The sequence below is a fragment of the Saccostrea cucullata genome, unplaced genomic scaffold (genome assembly GCF_032062105.1).
Source record: "Saccostrea cucullata isolate Sc308-1 unplaced genomic scaffold, CSIRO_AGI_Scuc_v1 ctg1883, whole genome shotgun sequence".
NCBI lineage: Eukaryota > Metazoa > Mollusca > Bivalvia > Ostreida > Ostreidae > Saccostrea > Saccostrea cuccullata.
The window spans coordinates 97206-112955 of NW_026920232.1; the positions used below are offsets into that span (position 1 = coordinate 97206).

General features: G+C 33.2%; 2 long non-coding RNA genes across 3 annotated transcripts; one reads left to right on the top strand and one right to left on the bottom strand.

Annotated features, from left to right (window-relative positions):
* Positions 1–1523: 1523 nt before the first annotated feature.
* On the bottom strand, positions 1524–7177 carry LOC134245487 (uncharacterized). Its single transcript, XR_009987443.1, has 6 exons — positions 7038–7177; positions 6747–6851; positions 6391–6518; positions 5609–5714; positions 5254–5381; positions 1524–4496 (listed from the first exon to the last, which is right to left on the bottom strand). It is a non-coding gene; the product is annotated as an uncharacterized LOC134245487 (long non-coding RNA).
* Positions 7178–7468: 291 nt separating this feature from the next.
* LOC134245492 (uncharacterized) lies at positions 7469–10909 on the top strand. Of its 2 annotated transcripts, XR_009987446.1 has the most exons (4): positions 7469–7548; positions 7977–8071; positions 8216–8619; positions 10193–10909. It is a non-coding gene; the product is annotated as an uncharacterized LOC134245492 (long non-coding RNA). The 2 variants fall into 2 exon arrangements; XR_009987445.1 differs by lacking the exon at positions 7469–7548 and having other exon boundaries at positions 7826–8071.
* Positions 10910–15750: the final 4841 nt, after the last annotated feature.

Consider the following 15750-nt stretch of genomic DNA (forward strand, 5'->3'; position numbering starts at 1 on the left):
ATAAAGAAGAAGGTATGGTTTCCATACAAATTTTGCCCTGTGATTGTCTAAAAATGAAACTGGTGTAAAAGTTGAAAACTCATGCTTTTTAAATAATTGAAATTCAGTGCAGAAAAATTATACAAGTCATTTTTCTCACATGTGTTTTTAAATGCTAATTATGACGTCATAAACATGTGCCTTTTCCCGTATTTTCTTAAAAAGTTGCAGAAGACACCAATTTTCAATGGAATTTTCTTTCAGATAACATTGTCCACAGGCATCGCCCACAAAGATCTTGAGATATGTGATTTGTTATTGAATTTTGCACAAAATATAAAAAAATTAACGTGGGCGACGGCTGTGGACACTGTTTCCTAAAGGAAAATCACCCTTGAAATGTGCCATTTTGAGGCTTTTTCTGTTGAAAATAGAGAAATGCTTCACATTAATGACGTCATATTTGCAGAATGGTAAACCTTCATGCCATATTCTTTACTGATTTATCAGAGTCATTTATTTAACTAATATTTAAGTCAGTTTCAAAACTTTTTGATGTCATTACATTTTTTGGGCGCAATAAAGCTAAAGCCATACCTTCTTCTTTGTTAATCATTTGCAAAATATTGATTTAATGTATCGCGCCACAAACAGCTGATAAACACTTTTAAAGGTAACAAATACCAAAAATTCCCTACATCAACCTTATAACTATTACTGATCACAAAAACCCTTTCACAACATGTTCCCTTAACACAATGAATTCGATTTTACACCTTGCGAACATATTAACTTCATGTTGTTTCCTATCTTGCTAAGGAACAACAATTTAAAGTGGTTTTTTTCACCGAATCATACATTGTACATAAAATAGGAAAAGTTGATGATTTCATTTTGAAAAGTGAAATTATAAGTGCTGATCATGATATGTACTCAGCTACAGAAAAAAAAATCAAAAGGAATCAGCGACTGGTATGTGCAATATTTATATTCATATATATTCACTTACCCGTCTCAAATATAAGTAATAAACTAAAGGTATTGTGAGCAATGAGTTCAATAAATGATACCCCTGGATCCCATATGAATATAATGGCAGTGTCCATGTTTTGCCCTAGGAAGCCCAAAATAAAGGTCGAATCAAAAAGTAAAGTAGAAGGTGAACGATGACATTATGAAATAAAGATTCTCTGAAAGTTTCATTAAGTTTTATTCAGTGGTATAAGCGGAGTTGCGGATAAGAGAAGCGCACCCCAAAACGTAACATACGGATGAACGGACAGACGTACAGACGGACGGACGGACATTTCGATTACTGTATATCCTCCCGCTTTTCAAGCGGGAGGGGGGGTATAGAAACAGGTTTAAAAACGACTCAATAATTGAAGTGGGTCGGTGCGTGATCGTACTTTCGGCATTAAGAGTATTTGATCACATGAGCGACATGCTAAAATTCAAATTCAAGTTTTTAAGCTTTCTATTTATGTCTTAAATAAAGTCACACCACACATCCCACTTTTGACTTCATACTTAACACCTTCACTGCTTGAAAAAACACCTTTACAAAACTTTACTTGCAAAGTAAATTTCATTAAAGGTGCTCCAAAAAGCAAGGTCATCTTTGTATTAACTTTACAAAAAGTAAAGGTGAAAAGGTAACCTTTACTTACAGGAAAAGATAATTAAATATAACCTTTCACCTTTAATGCCATATTAAAGTTCATTAAATATACATATTTTATAAAAGTCTTATTTAAATGCTGACTATTGTTTAATACACTTATCCTTGGATTTTCACAGTTAGTTAAGAATCTAATCTAGTGAGGACCCAGAATTTTAAGACAAATGTCAAAGATATTTTTTTATTATCTTGTATCCATTTCCAGTTGAAATTAGTATTAGAAATGGTCATCTACAGAATCAAACACTCGACTCATCATTATTTGACAGACTACACCTCAAATAATACAACAACTATGCTGTAAGCCAGGTTAGCTTAATTGGAGCAGCTGGCGTTTATTTTGATACAAATCTAACATACATTACATTGAATGTGAAACAATAAAGCACTGGAATGCATTTGTAAAATATTTTACCTGTAATAAATTATACCCCTATCACAGACATTAAAAACCGCCCAGGCAAAAACCATAGATGGTTAACTATGGAAAACCTGTGTCCGTCGCTATGTAAATAATGTCTCAAGAGAGAATGCCGGACGTGCATTCAGTGCAATAGTTAAAAATGCACGAACACCCTATAATATTTGCATGTATGTAAAAATCCAAATTAAAATTAAAGGTATATTATTACAGTTTTGTTATTTCCATTACCAGTATATTCATACAAATATGATATATATTATATATAAAGCAAAAAATGTGTGTGTATTGAAGAGCACTGGCTTAGAATGATTTGAACACCTTACTGAATACTCATTTCTCATTGGCCTTCCTTTGGCAACACCCACATATACATCAAAACCCATTAATATACGTTCCTCTAATACAATGTGTTCCCGCTCTACTACGAAACACGGGAAAAAAATATTATCTGCACCAGGATTGCCTACAACTCACTGAATTGGATGGCGTAGATTTTTCATATGTACATTGATATTAATGATATATTAATTAATAATATAACAATGGGAAAAATTGGCATATTGATAATTTTCATTTTCCAAGCAAAAATGATCTAAAATATTCTGTATTTTGGCTTCTCATCATATGATGAGTCAGATTACAGCACAAACAATATCCAGTTATAACCTTGAATATAAACATTATATTGAGCTATCTTTGACTTTTGTTTTCCTTTACACATTCAGATACATGTGAGACAAAATAAAAAAAAAATACAGATGATAAGTATAAATTTCACATTTCTGCTTATGAAATGGAGGTCCCATTTCACTTTAAAATATAATACCGGTACAATATTATTTATTCTTTATGGTGCATGTACATATATGAAATAAACTTTGCAGTTTAAATTGAATTTAAAATGTGAAAAAATTACATAAAAGGCTATTTAATTTGCGCTTACATACAGGCTAATAACATCTTCAACTTGTAATGCAAAATGACGCATTTTACATATTCACAAACACAAAAAATGGTGAAAAATCTATTAGAATATATGTGAGGATGCAGTTTGCAAAATGCATGAGATCATGTATGAATCCAGCTTCACCCAGTGAGCCTGTCTGTGCTTGACTTAGTTTAGATTATGTTTTTATGTCTGTGGTATGTATATGTTAGTGTGTTTGCATATGTGTCCAGCTTCACACATTTTCATGTATGTGCTCGACTTCACACGCCTTGGAAAATATGTAATAGGGTTGTGGCAGATGCATGTGTATTTGTGTATGTGTCCAGCTTCACACACTTTCATGTATGTGCTCGACTTCACACACCTTGGAAAATATTTAATAGGTTATGGTAGATGCATGTTTGCATGTATCCAGATATACGCATTTTCATGTGTGTGCTCGATTTACATGTCATCAAAGTAAAATATGTAAACATGGTGGTGTAAAACATTTACAAGTGTATGATGCACACAGAGAAAAAAAAAGTTCTGTGTGTTTTGTTCTGCAAGACTGATCGTATAAATAAACTACAATTATGTTCTGTTGAGAAATTGACAATCATAATAAGTAACATATTCATTTTATATAACTGTACTGAAAATTACACATCCAGTTTAAATTACTGTACTGAAAATTAAATTTGTGCAAAAAACTCTCTGGCTGAATAACATTCAAAATCATGAATGCTTGCATGTTCATCTATAAATCTCCAAGATATTTCCTAGTTAGTTTGTAGCGCCGCACCGAGCTGTCTTACAACACATTTCATAATGTCAGTTTGCATGAATAAATTAATTTATCCTTGTTCCTCATATCTTGAAAATAGATGCCGAAATTCTAGTCTACAGTTTACTTACACAGCACATCATAAATAGAAACATTCAGGAAAAATAATTCACAAAAAATAAATTCAAGTAAAACAATCACATGTACATATAAATCCAAGAAATATTATGTAATAGTCCAAGTAAGTGAGTAACTTTATCTATCTCTAACTAGAGTTCTATCTACTAAGTCTTCTATATTTCCATCTTCCTATCTTATTCTAAAATTCTGTTGCACTATATATATACTCAAGATCCATTCCTGACAATCAGGAGCACATTACAAGATCTTTAAAATCAGGAGTCAATACACAGGTCATTACGATCAGACAGCAGGGGAGTTAGATAAGAGGGGGTGATTAATATACAGATAAGATTTATAGCATAAGTGTAGATGATAATGTGTGAACAATTAAATAATGAAGAGTGATTTACAGATAAGATATTTTAAATCGTTACAAGTTTACATATTCTTGATCATATCATTGTTAAGAGTATATATTCTTGATCATGGCATCTGTATTGGATTCCCCTCTCTGACATCTTTTCTTCACCAATTAGTTCAACAGTCATCTAGGTACTCAGGTGTTGTACAAGTCCTAATAATAATCATTATAAAAATTATAAAAAAAAACAATACAATTTTTAAAGAGGTTTTCATTACTTCTATTGAAATAAAAGCACAAGCTTTTGAAGACATACTTAAGTAACTTAAACATGTATAACTAAACATAATGGAAATTTAGACATTGCGACTCAATGTCAAACATATGATAGTGATACATCTGTAATATCCATGAAACTCACTGAGATACTTAAAATGTTTGTGGCGTGCTTTTACTAAGCTATGCAATAAATAAACATTTCTTGATTACATGTTGAAGTCCAAGGCTTAAAAAAAATAAGTTTGTTTCCTGTAACATTCCCAAAATATCAACATGATCAAGGGTCAGTAGGTCGGATTTTTTTTTTTTTTTTTTTTTTTTTTTTTTGCTTATGGATGGTGAAACATCCCCAGACTGAAAATACCAGGTGTTATATTTACAGTGGACACCCAACAGGGCATCCAAAATGGCTGCCTAGCAGCAGAAAACAAACTTCAGAAAGTTGTAGGGGGAAACTGTTGTTACAATAATGATTACTCTTTATATTTAAGGTAAATGTAAACTAGGTTGACATATTTTATGTCTCAAATTAAACTACAAGCTATTGTTTTAATTTAATAAATGGAATCAGCTGATTGATCAAACAAAGTTTTGCCATTTGTCAGGGAAAAAAAATCCACCCAGGGATAATTTGAATGGGTCGGTCGGGTTACAGGAAACAAACATAATTTTTTTTAGGCCCAATCCTCACCTAACTTGCACATTCATATGGATTGGTTCTACGCTGATAATCCCTTTCAACAATCTTCATCACAACATCTGAAAGTCACCCATCTTCAAAATTAAATCTGCCGCTCACCTCATATGTATATAGACTCCCTGTACAAATGCATGGAAAATAAAATTTTGAATAAAAAATGAATTATCTCTTTACCATACCCAGCCTCTTTAAAAAATGTGAGAAAATAATTTAAATACTTTTCTTTAGATAAAATCATGTAGTGAGTATCCAGCAATGTGAAAAAAAGTTATCTCTAGAATTTTACATTTATATTGAATGAAAAATGCATTGTTCCCTCTACTTAAAAAAACTCAAAAGACATTACCTAAAATGGAAATAAGGTACACCTGTGACTGGTGTCTCAGGCACAACCAATAAACACAAGACCTTGCCATCCTTAGCAGCATGCATTAGCTCCATATTCCTTTTTTCTACAAAAAATATACAATGAAAATTAAAAAAAAAAAAGTGAAGAGTGTTACATGTACTTGGGGGAGCAAAGGAAGGAATTTTGAAGTCAGATTAATTATAGCTTGCGCAGCGAGCATCGTGAAGTGACGCTCGTAACTGTGAGCTCTAACGACAACGCCTGGGCGAAGAGAAAATTCGTACTACTGCACATTCATTCTTTAGAATTTTTTGCTGCAGTAATTTTGACCCACAATGCATCACTTAGCAAAGTTGCGTTCTCGCGAGATTGACGGCAAATGTTCAACAAAAAGTTTACTCGCCTTGATTAAATGGATACATATTGAAGATAAATTGTAAACGTAACTTTTTTCATTAACTTTCAGCACTGTTCAGTTTCTCTTGGTATTTGTAACTTAAATACGACATCATCTGACGTCAGAGTTCTAGACACACCAAATGTCACGCGCGGTTTGACGAGCCCGATCTAAATTAAAACAATAGAAGAGTTTGCGCTCGCTCTAACGGTCGCACCGTCAACATATTATTTCTGCCAGTGTTGGGACGGATAAATTTCCATAATAAAATGAAACGAATTATTCGCAACAAATAAGACACATGTATTACCTTGCAGTCAACATTGCACATAATCATTATGTATAAACATTTCTTGATTACACGTTGAAGTCCAATCCTCACCTGACTTGCACATTCATATGGATTGGTTCTACGTTGATAATCCCTTTCAACAATCTTCATCACAACATCTGAAAGTCACCCATCTTCAAAATTAAATCTGCCGCTCACCTCATATGTATATAGACTCCCTGTACAAATGCATGAAAAATAAAATTTTGAATAAAAAATGAATTATCTCTATACCATACCCGGCCTCTTTAAAAAATGTGAGAAAATAATTTAAATACTTTTCTTTAGATAAAATCATGTAGTGAGTATCCAGCAATATTGAAAAAAAATTATCTCTAGAATTTTACATTTATATTGAATGAAAAATGCATTGTTCCCTCTACTTAAAAAAACTCAAAAGACATTACCTAAAATGGAAATAAGGTACACCTGTGACTGGTGTCTCAGGCACAACCAATAACACAAGACCTTTCCATCCTTAGCAGCATGCATTAGCTCCACATTCCTTTTTTCTACAAAAAATATACAATGAAAATTAAAAAAAAAAAAAATGAGAGCGAAGAGTGTTACATGTACTTGGGGAACAGAGGAAGGAATTTTGAAGTCAGATTAATTATATTTCTGCCAGTGTTGGGACGGATAAATTTCCATAATAAAATGAAACGAATTATTCGCGACAAATAAGACACATGTATTACCTTGCAGTCACCGTCGCACATAATGTATACATACAACTGACAACATCCCAAATCCCTTTCTTTGTTGTTTATTTGGCGGAATTTTCTTTGCCTTCTAGACTGGTTCCCTGTTCTGGTTCCTATACGTTGCCGTGAATAAGTCCTACGTTTATTGGTTTTGTTTACAAGCTTCAATATCTATAAAATCTCCCTCACATTTACAGTCTGTATTGTAAACTACTAAAACATACTTTACACACAATTTTCAGCTCAGTATTATGTTATCCTCTTCATTCAAATAATATGTAAACTCTTCTCGAATGTAAAACGAACGATCTACTCTGATAAGTAACCCAAATATGGCACTGTGTATTCGGCTGAATAGCCAATCATTTCAAATCAAGTGGAGCGGGTCTGCATCGCTATTTTGACGAAGTTTGCAACCTGTGGTAATTTTTTGAAACCTCATCTAGATTTAAGGAGATTCTTTTCTTGACAACTGCTCGAACTCCCGGATTGGCATGCACTGCAGGTTTGTTTACGATTTCCAACCGTTTTCACTTTCAGCATAGATCAGTAGGCTACATTGTGCATAAATGTAGTGAAACAAAACTTCGCTGCCAGAATGTTAGATTAGTATTTTGATAATTTGGGGATTAAATGTTTATGGGTTTCAGTTTATTCTGTAAAGGTGTATGTCTCTGGAATACTAAACAAGACAAAGAAAAACAATTCTGGAGTGGGACTAAAATGAGTAGTTAAAACCCAGCCGGGCCGGGAATTTGAAACTGAAACCGGGTTTTTGCTAATTACTGAGAATGTACACAATCAGTTGTCATAAAACTTAGTTACAGATGTATTTATGCCTTGGTTGAGAGTTTCAACTCCGAAATTGACAAATTAGTTTATTTTATTTATAACATTTTGTATTTTAATTGTGTCCATTTTGTTAAAATACAGTTTGAGTGAAATCAGTATGCAGATTGTTGAAGGGAAAACATTGAGACGGGGCGAGGAAGATGACAAAACATGATTGAGGATCCCAAAGTTCTTTGGTACAAGCACGTTTTTAAAAAATCAAATAACAAGTATCGTGAAATGTTACTTGAACAAACATTTACATTATTTAGTGCTTGACTTGCTCGGGAGTCATTATTGTCAAATGTATTCGTATAAAATGTTCAATTTCTTTTGTATAGGCTCAAGCTACTCAGCCTACCATGAGAAAATTAAAAGATCTGCCATGAAGAAGAGGAGCGTTCTCAAGTTTCATATTATAGATGGCAAGTATTGTTTAGATTTAATTTTAAAGTATTCTTGATAAAGAAAGGGTGTTTGGCAGTTCATAGCTATTAACTGTGATTGCATTGTGTATGAATTTTCAAAATCAATTCATTCTTTGGTGACCGTGTGCTTCAAACTCATAATTTTTAATAAAAATATTTACTATATATTTGTCCAGGTGTATAAAATGTTAATCACTGTATGAATTCTATTTCAGCATGATTGTCATCTTCAATTTGAGGGACTCTCACCCAAAGTCCTTTTACTGTTCCATATCAGGAAAAAGTTCATGAGCAGAATAACGCTATTTGGGAAAAAGGTACATATATCCTAAACCGTAACTTGAGTATGATTCTGTACACATGTACAGCTAAGCTAAATATGTAGCACTATTTTGTTCTTTTTGTAAACTGACTACTGAGTAGTCAGGAAAACCTATCATTTCTTTATGTATCAGGGATTTATTGATTGTGATAAGCACCCTTAAAAAGTACATAATTCTCTAATTGTAATTTTAGGGATTAGGCTTTTTGTGATAAGGGATACATGACTAACCCATTGATTCTTCATATAATATGTCAATAATAAGAGGTCCACTCATCTTATTAAATTAATACAATTTTTAGCTCACCTGTCAAGTGAGCTTTTCTGATCACATTTTGTCCGTCGTCCGTCCGTCTGTAAACTTTTCACATTTTCGACTTCTTCTCAAGAACCAATGGGCCAATTTTAACCAAACTTGGTACAAAGCATCCTTGGGTGAGGGGGAGTTTAAATTGTAAAAATGAAGGGCCAAGTCCCCTTACAAGGGGAGATAATCAAGAAAAGACAAAAATAGGGTGGGGTCATTTAAAAATCTTCTTCCCAAGAACCACTGGGCCAGAAAAGCTGAAACTTATGTGGAAGCATCCTGGGGTAGTGTAAATATTAAATTGTTAAAAAGATGACCCCGGGGGGTAGGGCGGGGCCACAATAGGGTATCCAAATTTTACATAGAAATATATAGAACAAATATTTAAAAATCTTCTTCTCAAGAACCACTGGGCTAGGAAAGCTGAAACTTATGTGGAAGCATCCTTGGGTAGTGTAGATATTAAATTTTTAAAATCATGACCCCCGGGGGTAGGGCGAGCCACAATAGGGAATCCAAGTTTTACATAGAAATATATAAAACAAATATTTAAATATCTTCTTCTCAAGAACCACTGGGCCAGGAAAGCTGAAACTTACGTGGAAGCATCCTTGGGTAGTGTAGATATTAAATTGATAAAATCTTGACACCCGGGGGTAGGGCGGGGCCACAATAGGGAATCCAAGTTTTACATAGAAATATATAGAACAAATCTTTTTAGAATCTTCTTCTCAAGAACCATTGGGCTAGGAAAGCTGAAACTTATGTGGAAGCATCCTTGGGTAGTGTAGATATTAAATTCTTAAAATCTTGACCCCTGGGGGTAGGGCGGGGCCACAATAGGGAATCAAAGTTTTACATAGAAATATATAGAACAAATCTTTTTAGAATCTTCTTCTCGAGAACAACTGGGCCAGAAAAGCTGAAACTTGTGTTGAAGCATCTTCGGGTAGTTTAGATTCTAAAGTATTAAAATCATAAAAAGGAAGAGGGTAGTGGGGTACGATAGGTATAGTAAGAGGGGAAATCTGGTAAAGAACTGCATCACCCAAGTTACTCAGGTGAGCGATGTGGCCTATGGGCCTCTTGTTATTTTTAAGGTTAAAGGTCATGTATGAACTTTTTATTTATTAATTAGGTTGTGCATTGTTTTTAGTTTTATTAATCATGGTATTGTGAATTCTGATAACAGATGCCTTTGAAAATATTCATACTTATGCATAGCACTGAAAATATACTTATAGATTTTTTTTTCTTTTAGGAAAAGCATTAGAAGAATTCCTGCATGGGAAGAAAAGTTTTGGACTCTGAAAAGGGAAATGTGACAAATACATTTTGAAAGTTATTGATTTCCACTGAAACCAATATCCACAAGAAAGAGGAACATAGTAGTTTTATGTTGATTCACAACTTTAAATTCAAGAATGTACAGTTGGTTTTATTATAAAACATGTCACGTACGAAAAACATTTTCGTGAAATGTACTTTGTCTTCGATACTTATTTATGTGTATGTGATTTGCAGGATAGGATGTGGGCAACATATACTGTCAAGAATCTTGATGTTTTTGATCTTATGTTTGTAAAAAAAAATAGTAATAAACAAAGTTAAAGTCAACTTTTTGTTACTTTGTATATATTAATTATGATGTCCAGACTTCCGCAGTATCGACTTGGAAGAAAAATCTTATTTATAAATTGCATAAGGCTTTATTCACTAGAATGGAAAACAGAAATTATTAACTTTTGTGGTATTTAAAGATGGTATTTAATTAAATTTAAGATCTGTAATTATCAGATTTAATATATCCTAAATATGGTGTTTAATGGTTGTAAATATTAACTTTACTTTTTTGTAAAGTCAAGACAATGTGGGACATTACATCATATTTAAGTGCATGTAAAGTTAATGTAAAGGTTACCTTTTCCAACTTTGACTTTTTTCAGAAAAGCCAATTAAAGGCATTGTAAATAATAAATTTACATTATCTTTACTTGTTTTGTAAAGCCGAATTTTCATGCAGTGCTTATTTTTAGGACATCCATAATACTATATAAAAACATTTCATAGATTTTTCAGAATGAGTCAAAATTGCAACGTATACATGTACGAAACAATTGTTTCTTAGTGAGTTATTAATGGTTTTTTTCTTATGACAAATGCTCATATCAAAATATTTTTTTCACAGTTACACTGAGGTATATAATACTGAAGACGTATAAAATTTGGCTGTGTATTCTTTTTAACGGCTTTGGCAGACCGCAACAACTGCTTAAAAAAGTCAGTCAGCATTTGCCTCCCCTTACCAAAAATATTGCCTTTCTGCAAATATTTGCTGCAAGTCTGCAGCAAACATTGTCCCAAACTTGCATCAGACATTGCTGCAAGCTTGCGGCAATGTAGCTAAAGAAAGCATGATAGCTAATTAAGTTTGTAAGTCTGTTAGTTTGCGGCAAATATAGAGGAAGCTTGCAGTAAACATTTTACCACGCAAAATGAGGTTTGCTGCAAGTCTGCAAATTTAGAAACCTTGCTGCACGCTTTCGGCAAATATTGCTGCAAACATTGTTGTAAGCTTTCAGCAAACAATTTCCTTTTTTTCCTGGTTTTTGGCCGATCCTGTTCAAATTCACAGAAAGCTTGTGTGCTAACCTTAATATGTTTTTTATAAAGAAAATCCACCACATATATCTGAAATAATGAAAGTTTCTGAAGTGTTGACGAATCTCTTTATGTTCCTAGACAATGTTTCCATACTCTTCTTAATCAAAGTACATTATAACTTTTTTTCTTTATAAATTATATGTACAGAAAACTAATAACTTTACACATAATTTCATAATTAATTACATGTATTACAGCTGCTTATTTATTTGAAAAATATACTAAAAGCATAACTATAAAAATTGATTTGGGACCTTTAATACATTAAAGAAGCATACACATGTGATATTAAGGTGGCTCATTACATCCACAGTTTATTCTAGATTTCAATACAGCACCACTTATAATGTAGATGTCAAATATCCAGATGGGGTATTGATATCATAAATATTTTTTACAGAATTTTTTAGTTTTTGTCTAATCTTAGTGAAATGATTTATTTCAAGTTTATTATTAATCGAATTTAAGAACTTTCAGTCTCAAATGATGGGCATTTTCTTAAGACAAGTACACACAGTGAAAATACCTCATAATACCTAATAATTTATTAGAAAAAAAAATTTTCTCCTAAAAAACAATTAATGTCATCATCTTTTTAATCCATGCATAAAACATTAAGAAATGAGTTCTGAAGAGACAAGGAATGTATTTCAGTGGATTACATGTGTCAAATTAAATGAAGAATGTTTAAACGAAATGAAAATTCGAATTCAAAAAATATTTGGTATAAAAAGTCCACTTTCAAGAGTTATCTTTCCTAATTACCCAAGACTCAAAGCACTAAGGAACATTTGAACATTACATCTAAAATTCAGAACAAAGCTTTTAATTGCCTGAGAATATATTAAAATCGATAAAGCAAATATATAAATTAACACCAACACAGTAAATAGTGCAAGTAAATAACTTTTTTAATTTCAACAAGGTTGTAGATTTTAACTCCAAATACCTCCATAAAAACATGTTATAGATTGATAGAGCTTACTGCATGCATCGCTATGAAATTGACATTACTTGTTTGGCGAAGATTTGTCTTTTGTTTTCTTTTGGTTCTGCTTAAAAACAATTCTTCTTGGTTTATCCATAACGAATCCGTTACTTCGTTTTCACTTTTGATAACACCGTATGTTTCATCTCTTTTTAAAGCGCTTTAAAGGTTAGGGTCCTATTGTAGAGGTACCTGTACAATTCGTCCCAAGAGGAAACCGGTCGACACAATGGAGGTTTATTTTTTTGTGTAGTACGTCATCAGAAAGTGGTGTAATGAGCCTCCTTAAGATAAGGACTAGATAAATAGATTTAGATTTGACCAAGCAGTCACACCAGTTACTCAAATATGCTTTTCAGAAATATTTTTGTTCATATAAAATTAAAACAAAATCAAAACTTTCCACTGAGATATTATGGATGCCAATGTACACCTACATTCAGAGTTTCGTGTTTTCCTTCAAAACATTATATATTCCAAATATTTACATTTGCAAATATCTTTCCTAGAGAACTTATTGAAGAGTAAATATGTTCAATTCTGTGTGAATTTTATTTGAGGGTCAGAGGTCATAAGCGGCCAAATCGCTCGGCGAGGTAATATCTTGTCTACATATATTTCTGTCTGTTCTCGGAACTACCCAAGTAAAAGCGATGAAAAAGGTAAATTAACTGACACATATAGATATATTCATTCAACAGATGTTCCATAGATCTTCCTTTGGAAAGATTTATTGATTTTATATTGTTTAACGCCCCTCTCGAGAATTTTTTACTCATATGGAGACACCACCACTTGCCGTTGGAGAGCTACAAATTTTGTCCAATACTCGCACTCAGGGCCATTGAGCAGTGAGGGATATTTTCCGTGTCAGCACCTGCTTCGACACTGGACCTCGGTTTAAACGGTCTTATCCGAAGGACCGGACTCCACGTCCCACAGTGGGATTCGAACCCGCGACGTCAGGATTAACTCTTTACTTCGCGACTCTAGACCAGACGCTCTAACCACTGTGCAAAGAGGGCGATCATTTGGTATGAAGAATGTTTTAAATACTATAATCACAGCCTAAAACGGACGTACCTTTATAACCCGAAATTCATATCAAGGTATCTTAACTAAAACAGGGATATCACCTCTTTTTTTCTTTATATATATTAAAAACCTATTAAAAAGTAAGATTTTCAGTAAGGATCATTGTTTTTTCATTGTAAACACAGAATTTGTGAACTGGACTTCTGAACATCATTGTAAATATTAAAACGTTGGAGCGACACGAACTTTCAAACCAATCAACTTCTTGACACCCTAGGTCATTGCGCGTAACAACATTGCAATACGTCGGCCCGTTAATGTAATAAATGCAATTTTACCCGGAATTTATAAGTATTCGTCTCAGATGTTAATATAAGTAAAAACAACGATGTTGAAAGTTCACTGGGTAATGAACTTTTAGTTGGTACTTGATCAAGTCTACTGAGAAACCATTTGGGCTTCACAGGATTTGATCACGTTACCAACTAAAAGATCATTTCAGAGAGAACTTTTTAACATTGTTGTTTATTTCTGAAACAAAATACTGAAACATGTACAATCTCAATTGAAACATATTAAAATTGTGAATTCTGTGTTGGCCCCATAATAATGCATTTCAGCGGAGCCAGGTGACTTGTTTACTGTTCTTGCGAATTTCCTGCGAACATTCAAATTATTAAATGTTCCCTGGACCTTGCTGCAAACGTTAGATTGGCGTGTGTGTTTCTTGCAATGTTCATGGAAACATGTTTGGTTCCTGCGAGTTTGCTGCAAGCTTGCCAATTGCTGCAATGTTTGCCGCAAGATCGCAGCTAGCGGCAATCAACTGCGAATAAGAACTTTTCTTTCCAGCGAAAAATTTTCTTTGCTGCAAGCTTGCAGCAGACTTCCTGCAGGCCTGCAGCAAGCATATCAGTTTGGAAAGGGTCAATGATAAATTGTATTTGTTGACAAGGTCATTGTATCTACCACAGAACTTACGAAATGATGACTTTAATAGAGACTACTGATATTTTAGCTTCATAAACTTGTTTGTCAATTAGGCCCCTATTTCCCTCGTTTAAGAAATTGTACATAAATGAAACAACAATTCATTACATTATCTAGACATCTTTTATGTTTAAGAATGAAAATTCTGATTCAATACGTAGAGGTGCCCAAGATGTTTTTATAAACACAATATGCACTAAACTTTAACAGTTTTCTTCCAAATACTATATACAGGGAAATTCCCCCCTTTTATTTTCGCCCCATTCGCCCTTATTACATGTTGGCGAATTTTAAACGGGGCGATCTCAATTTACACCGTACAATTTCGTTAACAAAATTGTTAATGAGCGAATTCAAAATGGGGCAATTTTGTTTGCAAGTGCAAAAAGGCGAAAATAAACCTGTATACAGTATGCCTCAATATCCCCTTCTCATTCTCTTTCGAGGTTTTAGAATTGCTTCTCTCGACCTAGTGTGATGATACATGTATGTGTTACACATATGATAAGAAACGTGTGATAAAGATTAACGGCCTGCTGATTGTAGCGGAATAAACATATGCTGATTTACTAAAATTCCCTTTCATTTCTTGGGATTATGAAGGCTTTAGACCGGTTCTTTAAAGGTATTTGCTTTTTATTACAATGTGTGTTAACAATCAGTGATAACGAGGAATTCATTAATGGACTTTGTTTATCAAAGCAACTGAGTCCTTTTTTATTTAATTTTCAGTTTTCCTTATTAAAATTTGCCTTCAGTGGCAAACTGCGATTTAAGATTTAATTTAAAAAAAACATTTGGTGAAAATTTCAGCTTAATGTGCACATTTTTTGAGAAAAACTCTTTGTCCACGATTTTACCGGACAACCCCCGTTTTTATATATGTAAGTTATAATATATATAAGTTACTCCGCCTATATTTTACTCTCGTATAGCACATTAAAATTGAAGTATTTGAAAAAGGAACACTGATCGACCGTAGTAAACAAGGGCAAAAAGCATTGACCCTGTGAACACTACATGTGGGATCAGGTACCTAGGAGGAGAAAGCATCCCTTTAACTATCCTCTCTGCCATCACTGGGAAATACAGGTGGCGTCCTATATAAACATGGTCTTGTTTGATTATTGCGTTTGAATAGT